Source organism: Oncorhynchus mykiss, chromosome 25, assembly GCF_057628025.1.
Source record: "Oncorhynchus mykiss isolate SJ-2025 chromosome 25, ASM5762802v1, whole genome shotgun sequence".
Lineage (NCBI taxonomy): Eukaryota > Metazoa > Chordata > Actinopteri > Salmoniformes > Salmonidae > Oncorhynchus > Oncorhynchus mykiss.
Genome location: NC_143046.1, coordinates 428,934 through 445,215, shown reverse-complemented (window position 1 = coordinate 445,215; position 16,282 = coordinate 428,934). Strand labels below are relative to the sequence as shown.

The following is a 16,282-nucleotide window of genomic DNA, read 5'->3' as shown; positions in this document are numbered from 1 at the left end:
TTATCTAAGTGAGTCTCAGAAATGGCTAATATATAAATGTTATCTTAAATTAGCAAGTTATTGATTTCATGAACCTTATTTCAAAGGCTACATATATTAATATGGGCTATTTTCAGCCCTTTCCTGGGTAGCTTATCAGAGATAGACATAATATGGAAAAGAGCAAACAAAGCAAGGGAAAGACATATACATTCAGCAGTCCATTAATCAGTTGGTGTGTGTGTGTGTGTGTGTGTGTGTGTGTGTGTGTGTGTGTGTGATGCAAGGGTTGAAGCTACAAACTCATAGAGAGGGAGAGAGAGAGAGAGAGAGAAGGTATGAGTAAGAGAGGGAGAGAGTAAGAAAAAGAGGGAGAGTAAGATAAATATTAAGAGAGCGATAGAGAATAAGAGAGGGAGAAAGGTAAAGAGAGAGTAAGAGATAGAAAGTGTGTGTGTGTGAGAGAAAGAGTCAGAGAGGAAGTGGAAGAGAGAGAGACCTAGGAGGTGCAGCAGAAGTTGTGTGATTGTATCAGTGTGTCCCAAAGCAACAGTACTCTGAGGCTGAAGCAGAGCAGCAGGTTCTATCATCTGTCAGGCAACAGTCTGCAGGTTACGGTAAGAAACTCTATGTATATATGAACAAACCTCTGGATACTGAATGGTATTAAATTAGTTACTTTATATTTACCATTGATTTAGCTGCCCTTCTTGAACAGGGCTCCCTTGTGGTCTGCTGACTTCAATAGGAAACCCTTAATCTACTGTTTGATAATGCCATCCCTCAGTCACTGTTTAAACTGGAACAACTTCTTATTAGGTAAAGTGTCTGAGCAAAGATGACATGTCTAAGGCCATAAATATGTCAACACCTAGGGAGCAATGCTTACTGGTTCACACTGTGTTAGTAAATCAATAGGTTTGGATTTTTTTTATTTAAATAGGCTAAGTCAGTTAAGAACAAATTCTTATTTACAATGACAGCCTACAGGGGACTGCCTTGTTCAGGGGCAGAACAACAGATTGTTTTACCTGGTCAGCTCGGGATTCAATCCAGCAACCTTTCAGTTTCTGGCCCAACACTCCAACCACTAGGCTACCTGCCACCCCAGGTGTTTGGCTGAGCTGCGTGTGTGAGATTAGAAACTTAAGGTGTGTGAGTCTGACCTAGGACAGACAGACAGGCCGGCACACCTATATAGAGATAGGCAGACAGACAGACTGCTAAGTTGCAGAACTGAGATGTGTTCAGATGATGATATCTGATTGGTGGTTTTACAGCAGTGTAGAAACCTATCATTTTAATGTCATATGTTGAACAATGTTGAACATCCTTTTACCCTCTGTATATAATGCTGAACTGTTATGGACTACGGAGTTTCTCTAAGCTCTCAATTCGGGGCGGCATGATGAGTTTCATGCCAAAATTTTCATACAAGGGACTTCCGCACCAAAAATTATTTTATGATGCTGCATAAATGATGTAATATGCCTGGGAGATATGTATACTGTAGCTAAGAAAGTAATACTAAGTGTATGTTGTGTAGTAAGCTTGTCACGCCCTGACCTTAGTATTCTTTGTTTTCTTTATTATTTTGGTTAGGTCAGGGTGTGACATGGGTGATATGTGTGTTTTTGTCTCATCTAGGGTGTTTGCACTGTCCAGGTTTTTTTTAGATTTATTGGGTTGTTTCCATCTAGGTGTTTATGTAGGTCTATGGTTGCCTAGATTGGTTCTCAATTAGAGGCAGGTGTTTATCGTTGTCTCTGATTGGGAACCATATTTAGGCAGCCTTCCTCTTTGGGTATTTTGTGGGTTATTGTCTATGTTATGTTGCACCTTAGCACATTGTTTATATAGTGGTCACGCTCGTCTTATCGTTTTGTTGTTTTTGTTTAAGTGTTCTTCGTGTTCTTCCTACAATAAAGAGGAATGTATTCTAATCACGCTGCGCTTTGGTCCACTCCATACGACGATCGTGACAGAACAACCCACCAACCAAGGACCAAACAGCGTGGTAACGGACAGCAACAACTTCCGGCGCCGACAGAGATGGCCGCCTCGCTTCGCGTTCCTAGGAAACTATGCAGTGTTTTGTTTTTTTACGTGTTATTTCTTACATTGGTACCCCAGGTCATCTTAGGTTTCATTACATACAGTCGAGAAGAACTACTGAACATAAGAGCAGCGTCAACTCACCATCAGTACTACCAAGAATATGACTTTCGCGAAGCGAATCCTGTGCTCTGCCTTTCACCCAGGACAACGGAATGGATCCCAGCCGGCGACCCAAAAAAACGAAGCGGTCTTCTGGTCAGACTCCGGAGACGGGCACATCGTGTACCACTCCCTAGCATTCTTCTCGCCAATGTCCAGTCTCTTGACAACAAGGTTGATGAAATCCGAGCAAGGGTAGCATTCCAGAGGGACATCAGAGACTGTAATGTTCTTTGCTTCACGGAAACATGGCTCACTGGAGAGACGCTATCGGAGTCGGTGCAGCCAACTGGTTTCTCCACGCATCGCGCCGACAGAAACAAACATCTTCCTGGTAAGAAGAGGGGCTATGCTTCATGGTTAACGTGACGTGGTGTGATCATAACAACATAGAGGTACTCAAGTCCTTCTGTTCACCTGATTTAGAATTCCTCACAATCAAATGTCGACCGCATTATCTACCAAGGGAATTCTCTTCGATTATAATCACAGCCGTATATATTCCCCCCCCAAGCAGACACATCGATGGCTCTGAACAAACTTTATTTGACTCTTTGGAAACTGGAATCCATTTATCCGGAGGCTGCATTCATTGTAGCTGGGGATTTTAACAAGGCTAATCTGAAAACAAGACTCCCTAAATTTTATCAGCATATCAATTGCGCAACCAGGGCTGGAAAAAACTTGGATCATTGCTATTCTAACTTCCGCGACGCATATAAGGCCCTGCCCCGCCCTCCTTTCGGAAAAGCTGACCACGACTCCATTTTGTTGATCCCTGCCTACAGACAGAAACTAAAACAAGAAGCTCCCGCGCTGAGGTCTGTTCAACGCTGGTCCGACCAATCTGATTCCACACTCCAAGACTGCTTCCATCACGTGGACTGGGATATGTTTCGTATTCCGTCAGACAACAACATTGACGAATACGCTGATTCGGTGAGCGAGTTCATTAGAACGTGCGTTGAAGATGTCGTTCCCATAGCAACGATTAAAACATTCCCAAACCAGAAACCGTGGATTGATGGCAGCATTCGCGTGAAACTGAAAGCCCGAACCACTGCTTTTCATCAGGGCAAGGTGACTGGAAACATGACCGAATACAAACAGTGTAACTATTCCCTCCGCAAGGCAATCAAACAAGCTAAGCGTCAGTATAGAGACAAAGTAGAATCTCAATTCAACGGCTCAGACACAAGAGGTATGTGGCAGGGTCTACCGTCAACCACGAATTACAAAAAGAAAACCAGCCCTGTCACGGACCAGGATGTCTTGTTCCCAGGCAGACTAAATCACTTTTTTGCCCGCTTTGAGGACAATACAGTGCCACTGACACGGCCCGCAACTAAAACATCCGGACTCTCCTTCACTGCAGCCGACGTGAGGAAAACATTTAAACGTGTCAACCCTCTGAAGGCTGCAGGCCCAGACGGCATCCCCAGCCGCGCCCTCGGAGCATGCGCAGACCAGCTGGCTGGTGTGTTTACGGACATATTCAATCAATCCCTATCCTAGTCTGTTGTTCCCACATGCTTCAAGAGGGCCTCCATTGTTCCTGTTCCCAAGAAAGCTAAGGTAACTGAGCTAAACGACTACCACCCCGTAGCACTCACTTCCGTCATCATGAAGTGCTTTGAGAGGCTAGTCAAGGACCATATCACCTCCACCCTACCTGACACGCTAGACCCACTCCAATTTGCTTACCGCCCAAATAGGTCCACAGACGATGCAATCTCAACCACACTGCACACTGCCCTAACCCATCTGGACAAGAGGAATACCTATGTGAGAATGCTGTTCATCGACTACAGCTCGGCATTTAACACCATAGTGCCCTCCAAGATCGTCATCAAGCTCAAGACACTGGGTCTCGACCCCGCCCTGTGCAACTGGGTACTGGACTTCCTGACGGGCCGCCCCCAGGTGGTGAGGGTAGGCAACAACATTTCCACCCCGCTGATCCTCAACACTGGGGCCCCACAAGGGTGCGTTCTGAGCCCTCTCCTGTACCTCCTATTCACCCACGACTGCGTGGCCATGCACGCCTCCAACTCAATCATCAAGTTTGCGGACGACACAACAGTGGTAGGCTTGATTACCAACAACGACGAGACGGCTTACAGGGAGGAGGTGAGGGCCCTCGGAGTGTGGTGTCAGGAAAATAACCTCACACTCAACGTCAACAAAATTAAGGAGATGATTGTGGACTTCAGGAAACAGCAGAGGGAACACCCCCCTATCCACATCGATGGAACAGTAGTGGAGAGGGTAGTAAGTTTTAAGTTCCTCGGCGTACACATCACAGACAAACTGAAATGGTCCACCCACACAGACAGCATCGTGAAGAATGCGCAGCAGTGCCTCTTCAACCTCAGGAGGCTGAAGAAATTTGGCTTGTCACCAAAAGCACTCACAAACTTCTACAGATGCACAATCGAGAACATCCTGTCGGGCTGTATCACCGCCTGGTACGGCAACTGCTCCGCCCACAACCGTAAGGCTCTCCAGAGGTTAGTGAGGTCTGCACAACGCATCACCGGGGGCAAACTACCTGTCCTCCAGGATACCTACACCACCCGATGTCACAGGAAGGCCATAAAGATCATCAAGGACAACAACCACCCGAGCAACTGCCTGTTCACCCCGCTATCATCCAGAAGGCGAGGTCAGTACAGGTGCATCAAAGCTGGGACCGAGAGACTGAAAACAGCTTCTATCTCAAGGCCATCAGACTGTTAAACAGCCACCACTAACATTGAGTGGCTGCTGCCAACACACTCAACTCCAGCCACTTTAATAATGGGAATTGATGGGAAATTATATAAAATATATCACTAGCCACTTTATACAATGCTACCTAATATAAGGTTTACATAACCTACATTATTAATCTCATATGTATATGTATATACTGTACTCTATATCATCTACTGCATCTTTATGTAATACATGTATCACTAGCCACTTTAACTATGCCACTTTGTTTACATACTCATCTCATATGTATATACTGCACTCAATACCATCTACTGTATCTTGCCTATGCCGCTCTGTACCATCACTCATTCATATATCTTTATGTACATATTCTTTATCCCCTTACACTTGTTTCTATAAGGTAGTAGTTTTGGAATTGTTAGCTAGATTACTTGTTGGTTATTACTGCATTGTCGGAACTAGAAGCACAAGCATTTCACTACACTCGCATTAACATCTGCCAACCATGTGTATGTGACAAATAAAATTTGATTTGATTTGATCAAAGGACTTCTGGACTTGGGAGGACATTCTGGACGGCAAAGGACCCTGGGCACAGCCAGGGGAATATCGTCATCCCAAAGCAGAGCTTGAGGCAGCGAAAGCAGAGAGGCGCCGGTATGAGGAGGCAGCATGGCGGCGCGGCTGAAAGCCCGAGTGGCAGCCCCAAAAATGTATTGGGGGAGGGCGAAGTCAGGTAGGAGACCTGCTCCAGCTCCCCATGTTTACCTTAGAGAGAGAGGGCATTGTACCGGGCAGGCAACGTGTTATGCGGTGGAGCGCACGGTGTGCATAGCCCGGTGCGGTACATTCCAGCTCCTCGTATCGGCAAGGCTAGAGTGGGCATCGAGCCAGGTGCCATAAAGCCGGCTCTACGCATCTGGTCTCCAGTGCGTCTCGGACAAGCATACATGGCACCAGCCTTATGCATGGGGTCCCCGGTTTGCCTGCACAGCCCAGTGCGGGCTATTCCACCTCGCCGCACTGGCCTGACTACGGGGAGCATTCAACCAGGTAAAGTTGGGCAGGCTTGGTGCTTCAGATCTCCAGTGCGCCTTCTTGGTCCGGTCTATCCGGTGCCATCTCCACGCCAAGCCCTCCAGAGGCAGCCCCCCGTACCGGGCTTCCTGTGCGTCGCCAGAGCCCAGTTCCTCCTGTTCTTCCTCGCCGCACTCGCCCTGAGGTGCGTGTCCTCGGCCCAGTACCACAAGTGCCGGCTGTCCTGAGCTGCCAGAGTCTCCCGTCTGTCCTGAGCCGCCAGAGTCTCCCGTCTGTCCTGAGCCGCCAGAGTCTCCCGTCTGTCCTGAGCCGCCAGAGTCTCCCGTCTGTCCTGAGCCGCCAGAGTCTCCCGTCTGTCCTGAGCCGCCAGAGTCTCCCGTCTGTCCTGAGCCGCCAGAGTCTCCCGTCTGTCCTGAGCCGCCAGAGTCTCCCGTCTGTCCTGAGCCGCCAGAGTCTCCCGTCTGTCCTGAGCCGCCAGAGTCTCCCGTCTGTCCTGAGCCGCCAGAGTCTCCCGTCTGTCCTGAGCCGCCAGAGTCTCCCGTCTGTCCTGAGCCGCCAGAGTCTCCCGTCTGTCCTGAGCCGCCAGAGTCTCCCGTCTGTCCTGAGCCGCCAGAGTCTCCCGTCTGTCCTGAGCCGCCAGAGTCTCCCGTCTGCCCTGAGCCGCCATAGTCTCCCGTCTGCCCTGAGCCGCCATAGTCTCCCAGTCAGCCCTGAGCCGCCAGAGTCTCCCAGTCAGCCCTGAGCCGCCAGAGTCTCCCAGTCAGCCCTGAGCCGCCAGAGTCTCCAAGTCAGCCCTGAGCCGCCAGAGTCTCCCAGTCAGCCGTGAGCCGCCAGAGTCTCCCAGTCAGCCGTGAGTCGCCAGAGTCTCCCAGTCAGCCCTGAGCCGCCAGAGTCTCCCAGTCAGCCCTGAGCCGCCAGAGTCTCCCAGTCAGCCCTGAGCCGCCAGAGTCTCCCAGTCAGCCCTGAGCCGCCAGAGTCTCCCAGTCAGCCCTGAGCCGCCAGAGTCTCCCGTCTGCCCTGAGCCGCCAGAGTCTCCCAGTATTTACCCCTCTTAATTTCGCATACTGTTCTAGCTTGGTGGTGCACATGTAGCCTATAACCTGTTTTAGAGAAATGTAATCATTGAATATTGTAAGAGCTTTAATTTTCTGCTTATATGCCCCCTTTATTTATCCTACGGTTCTGACTTGGTGTACAGGGAGAACACTGTAAGAATGGCCCATGTTCTGAATTCTGTCACTATACATTTCAAAAGTGCTGAACAAATAGCTATATTGACTACGTCCGTTCTCGCTTGCTCATTAATGTCTTAATCGAAATTTCGGATTGCCTCTTATCCGTTTGTCGTAGCCTTATGCCATAGTTTGTACATCTCAATTGTCAGTAGAAACCACATTTGTTAAAGCAAGTCAGCCATATCAGCTATTTTTTTAAGGCAGTAAATGAGGCTGAATGAAGTGTTTGGCTGCCAGACAAGGATCCGCTGAAAGCCAGGTGTGACAGTGATAAGGTGTTGGGACTCTGCTGTTGGGACTCTGCTGATAGCCAGGTGTAGCAGTGGTAAGGTGTTGGGACTCTGCTGTTGGGACTTTATGTTGGCCCTAACAGTTTGTGGGCTTTGCTGGCATGCATCCCAAATTTTTTTTTTTGGGGGGGGGGGCGCACCAAGATATACATGCTAAAATTACCACTGCTCTGATTTCAGATCTCCACATAGTTTTGCCAGCAGGTGTGAGCACGCTGGATGTGGTTTGATGTAGTTTACAATCAAAGTTACCTGCTGCAGTAGATCTGAGTTCTGTGCTCAGCTCTTTTGCCGCCAGTTGCTCTCGGTTTATCATACAATGCATCCAGTCTGGGGTCAGTCTGGGGTCAGGTGTATCATACAATGTATCCATTCTGGGGTCAAGTTTATCATACAATGCATCCAGTCTGGGGTCAGTCTGGGGTCAGATTTATCATACAATGCATCCAGTCTGGGGTCAGGTGTATCATACAATGCATCCAGTCTGGGGTCAGGTTTATCATACAATGCATCCAGTCTGGGGTCAGTCTGGGGTCAGGTTTATCATACAATGCATCCAGTCTGGGGTCAGTCTGGGGTCAGGTGTATCATACAATGCATCCAGTCTGGGGTCAGTCTGGGGTCAGGTTTATCATACAATGCTTCCAGTATGGGGTCAGTCTGGGGTCAGATTTATCATACAATGCATCCAGTCTGGGGTCAGGTTTATCATACAATGCATCCATATGGCAGAGGGAGACAAATTCATAACTAGAGTGCAGAACAACACCACAAAAGGATTTACTATAACACTACAGGTGTTATTTAACTACAAGTTAAATAAAATAAAACAATTCAAAGGACTTTATTGGCATGGTGATCATGTTGACATTGTCAAACCAAGAGAAAGTGTCATAAATCTTAATCTTACTGCCATATCAGCTATTTTTTAAGGCAGTAAATGAGGCTGAATGAAGTGTTTGGCTGCCAGACAAGGATCCGCTGAAAGCCAGGTGTGACAGTGGTAAGGTGTTGGGACTCTGCTGTTGGGACTCTGCTGATAGCCAGGTGTAGCAGTGGTAAGGTGTTGGGACTCTGCTGTTGGGACTTTATGTTGGCCCTAACAGTTTGTGGGCTTTGCTGGCATGCATCCCAAAATTTTTTTTTTTGGGGGGGGGGGGGGCGCACCAAGATATACATGCTAAAATTACCACTGCTCTGATTTCAGATCTCCACATAGTTTTGCCAGCAGGTGTGAGCACGCTGGATGTGGTTTGATGTAGTTTACAATCAAAGTTACCTGCTGCAGTAGATCTGAGTTCTGTGCTCAGCTCTTTTGCCGCCAGTTGCTCTCGGTTTATCATACAATGCATCCAGTCTGGGGTCAGTCTGGGGTCAGGTGTATCATACAATGCATCCATTCTGGGGTCAGGTTTATCATACAATGCATCCAGTCTGGGGTCAGTCTGGGGTCAGGTGTATCATACAATGCATCCAGTCTGGGGTCAGTCTGGGGTCAGTCTGGGGTCAGATTTATCATACAATGCATCCAGTCTGGGGTCAGGTTTATCATACAATGCATCCAGTCTGGGGTCAGTCTGGGGTCAGGTGTATCATACAATGCATCCAGTCTGGGGTCAGTCTGGGGTCAGGTTTATCATACAATGCTTCCAGTATGGGGTCAGTCTGGGGTCAGATTTATCATACAATGCATCCAGTCTGGGGTCAGGTTTATCATACAATGCATCCATAAGGCAGAGGGAGACAAATTCATAACTAGAGTGCAGAAAAACACCACAAAAGGATTTATAACACTACAGGTGTTCATTTAATATTTTTGGGGCGGCAGGTAGCCTGGTGGTTAGAGCGTTGGGCCAGTAACCAGAAGGTTGCTGGATCGAATCCCCCAGTGCTGACAAGGTAAAAATATGTTGTACTGCCCCTGAACAAGGCAGTTAACCCACTGTTCCTAGGCCGTCATTGTAAATAAAAATGTATTCTTAACTGACTTGCCAAGTTAAATAAAACAATTCAAAGGACTTTATTGGCATGGTGATCATGTTGACATTGTCAAACGAAGAGAAAGTGTCATAAATCTTAATCTTACTGCCTTTGCTGTACATAGATTTTTCTATTGTGTTATTGATTTGTTTGTTTATCCAATGTGTAACTCTGTGTTGTTTTTGTCGCACTGCTTTGCTTTATCTTGGTCAGGTCGCAGTTGCAAATGATAACCTGTTCTCAACTGGCCTACCTGGTTAAATAAAGGTGAAATAAAATAATAATAAAAGTGGCCCTTCACACGATACCATCTGACCTCACTGGACTAGAAAATCACGTCTCTCTCTCTCTCCCTCTCTCTCGCTCTCTCCCTCTGTATCTCTCTCTCTCTCTCTCTCTCTCTCTCTCTCTCTCTCTCCCCCATCTAGCTTCAGAGTTTGTTATGTTAGGTGACCTAAACTGGGATATGCTTAACACCCCGGCAGTCCTACAATCTAAGCTAGATGCCCTCAATCTCACACAAATCATCAAGGAACCCACCAGGTACAACCCTAAATCTGTAAACAAGGGCACCCTCATAGACATTATACTGACCAACTGGCCCTCCAAATAAACCTCTGCTGTCTTCAACCAGGATCTCAGCGATCACTGCCTCATTGCCTGTATCCGCTACGGATCCGCAGTCAAACGACCACCCCTCATCACTGTCAAACGCTCCCTAAAACACCTGGCCCGGGTATCCTGGAAGGATATTGACCTCATCCCGTCAGTTGAGGATGCCTGGTAATTCTTTAAAAGTAACTTCCTCACCATCTTAGATAAGCATGCTCCGTTCAAAAAATGCAGAACGAAGAACAGATATAGCCCTTGGTTCACTCCAGACCTGATCGAAAACTTCAAGTATTTCTCTCGATTGTGCATCTGTAAAAGTTTGTGAGGGTTTTAGGTGACAGGCCAAATTTCTTCAGCCTCCTGAGGTCGAAGAGGCGCTATTGCGCCTTCTTCACCACGATATCTGTGTGGGTGGACCATTTCAGTTTGTCCGTGATGTGTACGCCAAGGAACTTAAAACTTTACACCTTCTCCACTACTGTCCCGCCAATGTGTATAGGAGGGGGTGGACCCTCTGCTGTTTCCTGAAGTCCACGATCATCTCCTTTGTTTTGTTGACATTGGGTGAGAGGTTATTTTCCTGACCCTCACCTCCTCCTGTCTCGTTGTTGGTAATCAAGCCTATCACTGTAGTGTAATCTGCAAACTTGATGATTTGAGTTGGAGGTGTGCATGGCCACGCAGTCATGGTTGAACAGGGAGTACAGGAGATGGCTGAGAACGCACCCTTGTGGGGCCCCAGTGTTGAGGATCAGTGGGGTGGAGATGTTGTTTCCTACCTTCACCACCTGGGAGTGGTCCGTCGAAAAAGTCCAGGACCCAGTTGCACATGGCGGGGCCAAGACCCAGGGACTCAAGCTTGATGAGTTTGGAGGGTACTATGGTTTTAAATACTGAGCTGTGGTCAATGAACAGCATTCTTACATAGGTATTCTTCTTGTCCAGATGGGATAGGGCAGTGTGCAGCCGATTGCATCGTCTGTGGACCTTTTGGGGCGGTAATCAAATTGGAGTGGGTCGAGGGTATCAGGTAGGGTGGAGGTGATATGATCCTTGACTAGTCTCTCAAAGCACTTCATGATGACAGAAGTGAGTGCTATCCCCATAGCACACGATAGTCATTTAGTTCAGTTACGTTTGCTTTCTGGGAACAGGAACAATGGTGGCCCTCTTGAAGCATGTGGGGACAACAGACCGGGATAGCGATTGATTGAAAATGTCCATAAACACACCAGCCAGCTGGTCTGCGCATGCTCTGAGGACGCGGTTAGGGATGCCGTCTTCCCCGGCAGCCTTCAGAGGGTTAACACGTTTAAATGTTTTACTCACGTCGGCCATGGAGAAGGAGAGCCCACAGTCTTTGGTCGCGGGCCATGTCGGTGGCACTGTATTGTCCTCAAAGCGTGCAAAGAAGTTGTTTAATTTGTCTGGGAGCAAGACGTCGGTGTCCACGATGGGCCTGGTTTTCTTTTTGTTATTTGTTAAGAAAAAGTTTCAGCTTTTCTAGTAAGATGTTAGGGGACAAGCAGACACGTCTGGAAGTCATGTGTATTGTAAGAGCCTTCACAAAAGCTCACAAGGTACCGATGGACCTCAGACATATTCTTCATCAAGAGGTCGAGCTATACCCCTTGGGGCAACGTTACAGGGAACAAGGGCACAAATTAAATGGGGCCAAACAATCAATTGTAGTTGAACTACCAGGAGGACCAGTGTTCTGGACTACAGCTAACATTGTAGTTAAACTACCAGGAGGACCAGTGTTCTGGACGACAGCTTACATTGTAGTTAAACTACCAGGAGGACCAGTGTTCTGGACGACAGCTTACATTGTAGTTAAAATACCAGGAGGACCAGTGTTCTGGACTACAGCTAACATACTAGTTAAACTACCAGGAGGACAAGTGTTCTGGACTACAGCTAACATTGTAGTTAAACTACCAGGAGGACCAGTGTTCTGGACTACAGCTAACATTGTAGTTAAACTACCAGGAGGACCACGGTTCTGGCCTCCAGCTAACATTGTAGTTAAACTACCAGGAGGACCAGTGTTCTGGCCTACAGCTTACATTGTAGTTAAACTACCAGGAGGACCAGTGTTCTGGACTACAGCTAACATTGTAGTTAAACTACCAGGAGGACCAGTGTTCTGGACTACAGCTAACATTGTAGTTAAACTACCAGGAGGACCAGTGTTCTGGACTACAGCTAACATTGTAGTTAAACTACCAGGAGGACCAGTGTTCTGGACTACAGCTAACATTGTAGTTAAACTACCAGGAGGACCACTGTTCTGGCCTACAGCTAACATTGTAGTTAAACTACCAGGAGGACCAGTGGGCACCAGGAGGACTAGTGGGCTGGACTGCAGCTAACATTGAATTTAAACTACCAGGAGGACCAGTGGTCTGGCCTCCAGCTAACATTGTAGTTGAACCACCAGGAGGTATATAGTTTATATTGTTTAAATGTAGTTTATATTGTTTGAATTACTTGTATAGCTTATTTAGTGGACAGATGATCATGAATGACAACATCTATCTAGATGTATTGTACATGTCCTCTGCCTACAAACATCTTAAGTGTGTCCCAAATGGCACCCTGGAAAACACTAGTCTACTATGAAGAGAATGGGCACTCTATTCAACCTGGGGCCTGGACAAACACACTAACACACGCACACGCACACACACACTTCCTTGTACCTGAGCAGGATGTTTGTCTATGTCTTATATTTCCCAGCTGTTTACTGAAAAACTGTAATCTCAGAGGTGAAACAAAATGAAAAGTGAGGTGTCAGGTGTTTAACATAGCTACTAACAGGATGTCTGTCAGGTCAGGTGTTTAACATAGCTACTAGCAGGATGTCTGTCAGGTGTTTAACATAGCTACTAACAGGATGTCAGGTCAGGTTAGGTGTTTAACATAGCTACTAACAGGATGTCTGTCAGGTGTTTAACATAGCTACTAGCAGGATGTCTGTCAGGTGTTTAACATAGCTACTAACAGGATGTCAGGTCAGGTTAGGTGTTTAACATAGCTACTAGAAGGATGTCTGTCAGGTGTTTAACATAGCTACTAACAGGATGTCTGTCAGGTCAGGTGTTTAACATAGCTACTAGCAGGATGTCTGTCAGGTGTTTAACATAGCTACTAACAGGATGTCTGTCAGGTGTTTAACATAGCTACTAGCAGGATGTCAGGTCAGGTTAGGTGTTTAACATAGCTACTAGAAGGATGTCTGTCAGGTCAGGTGTTTAACATAGCTACTAGCAGGATGTCTGTCAGGTGTTTAACATAGCTACTAGCAGGATATCTGTCAGGTCAGGTGTTTAACATAGCTACTAGCAGGATGTCTGTCAGGTGTTCAACATAGCTACTATCAGGATGTCTGTCAGGTGTTTAATATAGCTACTAGCAGGATGTCTGTCAGGTGTTTAACATAGCTACTAACAGGATGTCTGTCAGGTGTTTAACATAGCTACTAGCAGGATGTCAGGTCAGGTTAGGTGTTTAACATAGCTACTAGAAGGATGTCTGTCAGGTCAGGTGTTTAACATAGCTACTAACAGGATGTCTGTCAGGTGTTTAACATAGCTACTAGCAGGATGTCTGTCAGGTCAGGTGTTTAACATAGCTACTAGCAGGATGTCTGTCAGGTCAGGTGTTTAACATAGATACTAGCAGGATGTCTGTCAGGTGTTTAACATAGCTACTATCAGGATGTCTGTCAGGTGTTTATTATAGCTACTAGCAGGATGTCTGTCAGGTGTTTAACATAGCTACTAACAGGATGTCTGTCAGGTGTTTAACATAGCTACTAACAGGATGTCTGTCAGGTGTTTAACATAGCTACTAGCAGGATGTCTGTCAGGTCAGGTGTTTAACATAGCTACTAGCAGGATGTCTGTCAGGTCAGGTGTTTAACATAGATACTAGCAGGATGTCTGTCAGGTGTTTAACATAGCTACTAACAGGATGTCTGTCAGGTGTTTAACATAGCTACTAACAGGATGTCTGTCAGGTCAGGTGTTGAACATAGCTACTAACAGGATGTCTGTCAGGTCAGGTGTTTAACATAGATACTAGCAGGATGTCTGTCAGGTGTTTAACTTAGCTACTAACAGGATGTCTGTCAGGTCAGGTGTTGAACATAGCTACTAACAGGATGTCTGTCAGGTCACGTGTTTAACAAATAGCATTCTAGTTTGCTCAGTTTTTTTTGTTGATTCTATCCAATATGTCAAGTAATTCTCTTTTTGTTTTCTCATGATTTGGTTGGGTCTAACTGTGTTGCTGTCCTGGGGCTCTGTGGGGTCTGTTTGTGTTTGTGAACAGAGCCCCAGGATCAGCTTGCTTAGGGGCCTCTTCTCCAGGTTCATCTCTCTGTAGGTGATAGCTTTGTTGTGTTTTTTGCCAAATATAACCACACACTTGTTTGTGTACATTAATTTTATAGGTTTGTCCCCCAACAACACTTTCCATCAATTTGTATTACAGACCCTTATGACAAATTGAGTCAAAATATTTTTTGAAATCAACAAAGCATGAGAAGAATTTGCCTTGGCTTTGGTTTGTTTGTCAGTTAGGGTGCACATGGTGAATATGTGGGCTGTCATACGGTAATTTGGTAAAAAGCCCATTTGACATTTGCTCAATACATTATTTTCATGAGGAAATGTACGAGTCTGCTGTTAATTATAAAGCAGAGGATTTTCGCAAGGTTGCTGTTGATGCATATCCCACAGTAATTATTGGGGTCAAATTTGTCTCCACTTTTGTGGAGTTGGGTGATCAGTCCTTGGTTCCAAACATTGGGGAACATGCCAGAGCTAAAGTAAAAATTAAACAGTTAAATTATAGCCAATTGGAATTTGTGGTTTGTATATTTAATCATGTCATTGACGATACCATCAACACCACAGTTATTTTGGGGTTGGGTTTGTATTTTGTCCTGTTACCAGGACTCAGTCTAAGATGCAAGAGGTGGATAGTACGAGTCTCAGAAGCAGGAGTTGTGACCCATTTTTGTGTCTAGGGGGACATATGGGGGAGGGAATGATGTCACCTCCAGGTAGGTGTTTGTTCCACTGTGTGCTGAGGGTGTCGTGTTCTTGTCCAGTTCTGGCATTTCAATCGCCACAGACTAGTGCATGTCCCTGGGCCTGGAAATTATTGATTTCCCCCTCCAGGATGGAGAAGCTGTCTTCATTAAAGTATGGGGATTCTAGTGGTGGGATATAGGTAGTACAGAGGAGGACATTTTTCTCTTTTGAGATCATCGCCTTTTAATTTTCTAGCCAAATGTAAAATGCTCCTGTTTTGACTAATTTAATAGAGTGAGTTAGGTCTGCTCTATACCAAATTAGCATACCACCTGAGTCCCTTCCCTGTTTCACACTTGGTAGTTTGGTGGATGGGACTACCTGAGAGCCCAGTTTCCGTCTGGGTCATTTGTGTGTTTTATTATGTGGCTGATGGGGGGTACTCAGGGGTGAGTGGGATCCCCTGGGCTTGGGGTTCTTCATTTGTCTGTCCTGCTGTGATGTGGAGGCTATGGTCAGAGTTTGGATTGGGCTGTTCTGCTGGCTTTTCTGTGGGGGTGGCCAGCTCTCTAATGGGTTGTTCTGTCACACGTAGGTGTTCTAACCTTCTCCTCGATCACTTTCACCTGCTCTGTCCAGAGTGCAGACATGTCTCTCTCCAGCTCCAGCTCTGCAGGTCTGGTTGAAAGGATGATGTTTAGCTGGACTAATTGTTTTGGTGCTGACTGGAGTGTGTTCACCTGCTGGTCCAGCTCCACCTGCCTTACCTCCAGCTGGGTGAATGTATCCTTAATTTCAATGAGGTAGTAGTGCTCTGTGCTGGGAGGTTGACTCATCTTTGGAGTTGTATAATGAAGAGGTCTGGTCTGATATGCTCAGGATGTGTGTATCTTTCTCAATAGAGAGCATATCCTGCTGAGCTCTCTCTTTGATTATGTGAAAGTCTAGATGAAAATGTTTGGGGTTCCCCAATACCATTACTGTTACAGAATTGTACAGGATTGTCCCATTTCTATGGCAGTCATCAAGAAGTGTCTTGATTTTTCCATAAGGAGCTTATTATTTTTTACTATTTCCATGACTCAACAACAGACCTGACTCAATAGATGTTACTGTCAGAACAGAACAGACCTGACTCAATAGATGTTACTGTCAGAACAGAACAGAC

At 46.3% G+C, this 16,282-nt stretch overlaps 1 protein-coding gene across 1 annotated transcript in view; it reads left to right on the top strand.

Annotated features, from left to right (window-relative positions):
- The first annotated feature begins 284 nt into the window (after positions 1-284).
- The window catches only part of LOC110504460 (cysteinyl leukotriene receptor 1-like), a 30,376-nt gene continuing 14,378 nt past the window's right edge, over positions 285-16,282 (top strand). Inside the window, exon 1 of the mRNA XM_021583218.3 lies at positions 285-596. The gene's annotated coding sequence lies outside the window, so the exon portion shown is untranslated. The remainder of the gene's footprint in view (positions 597-16,282) is intronic.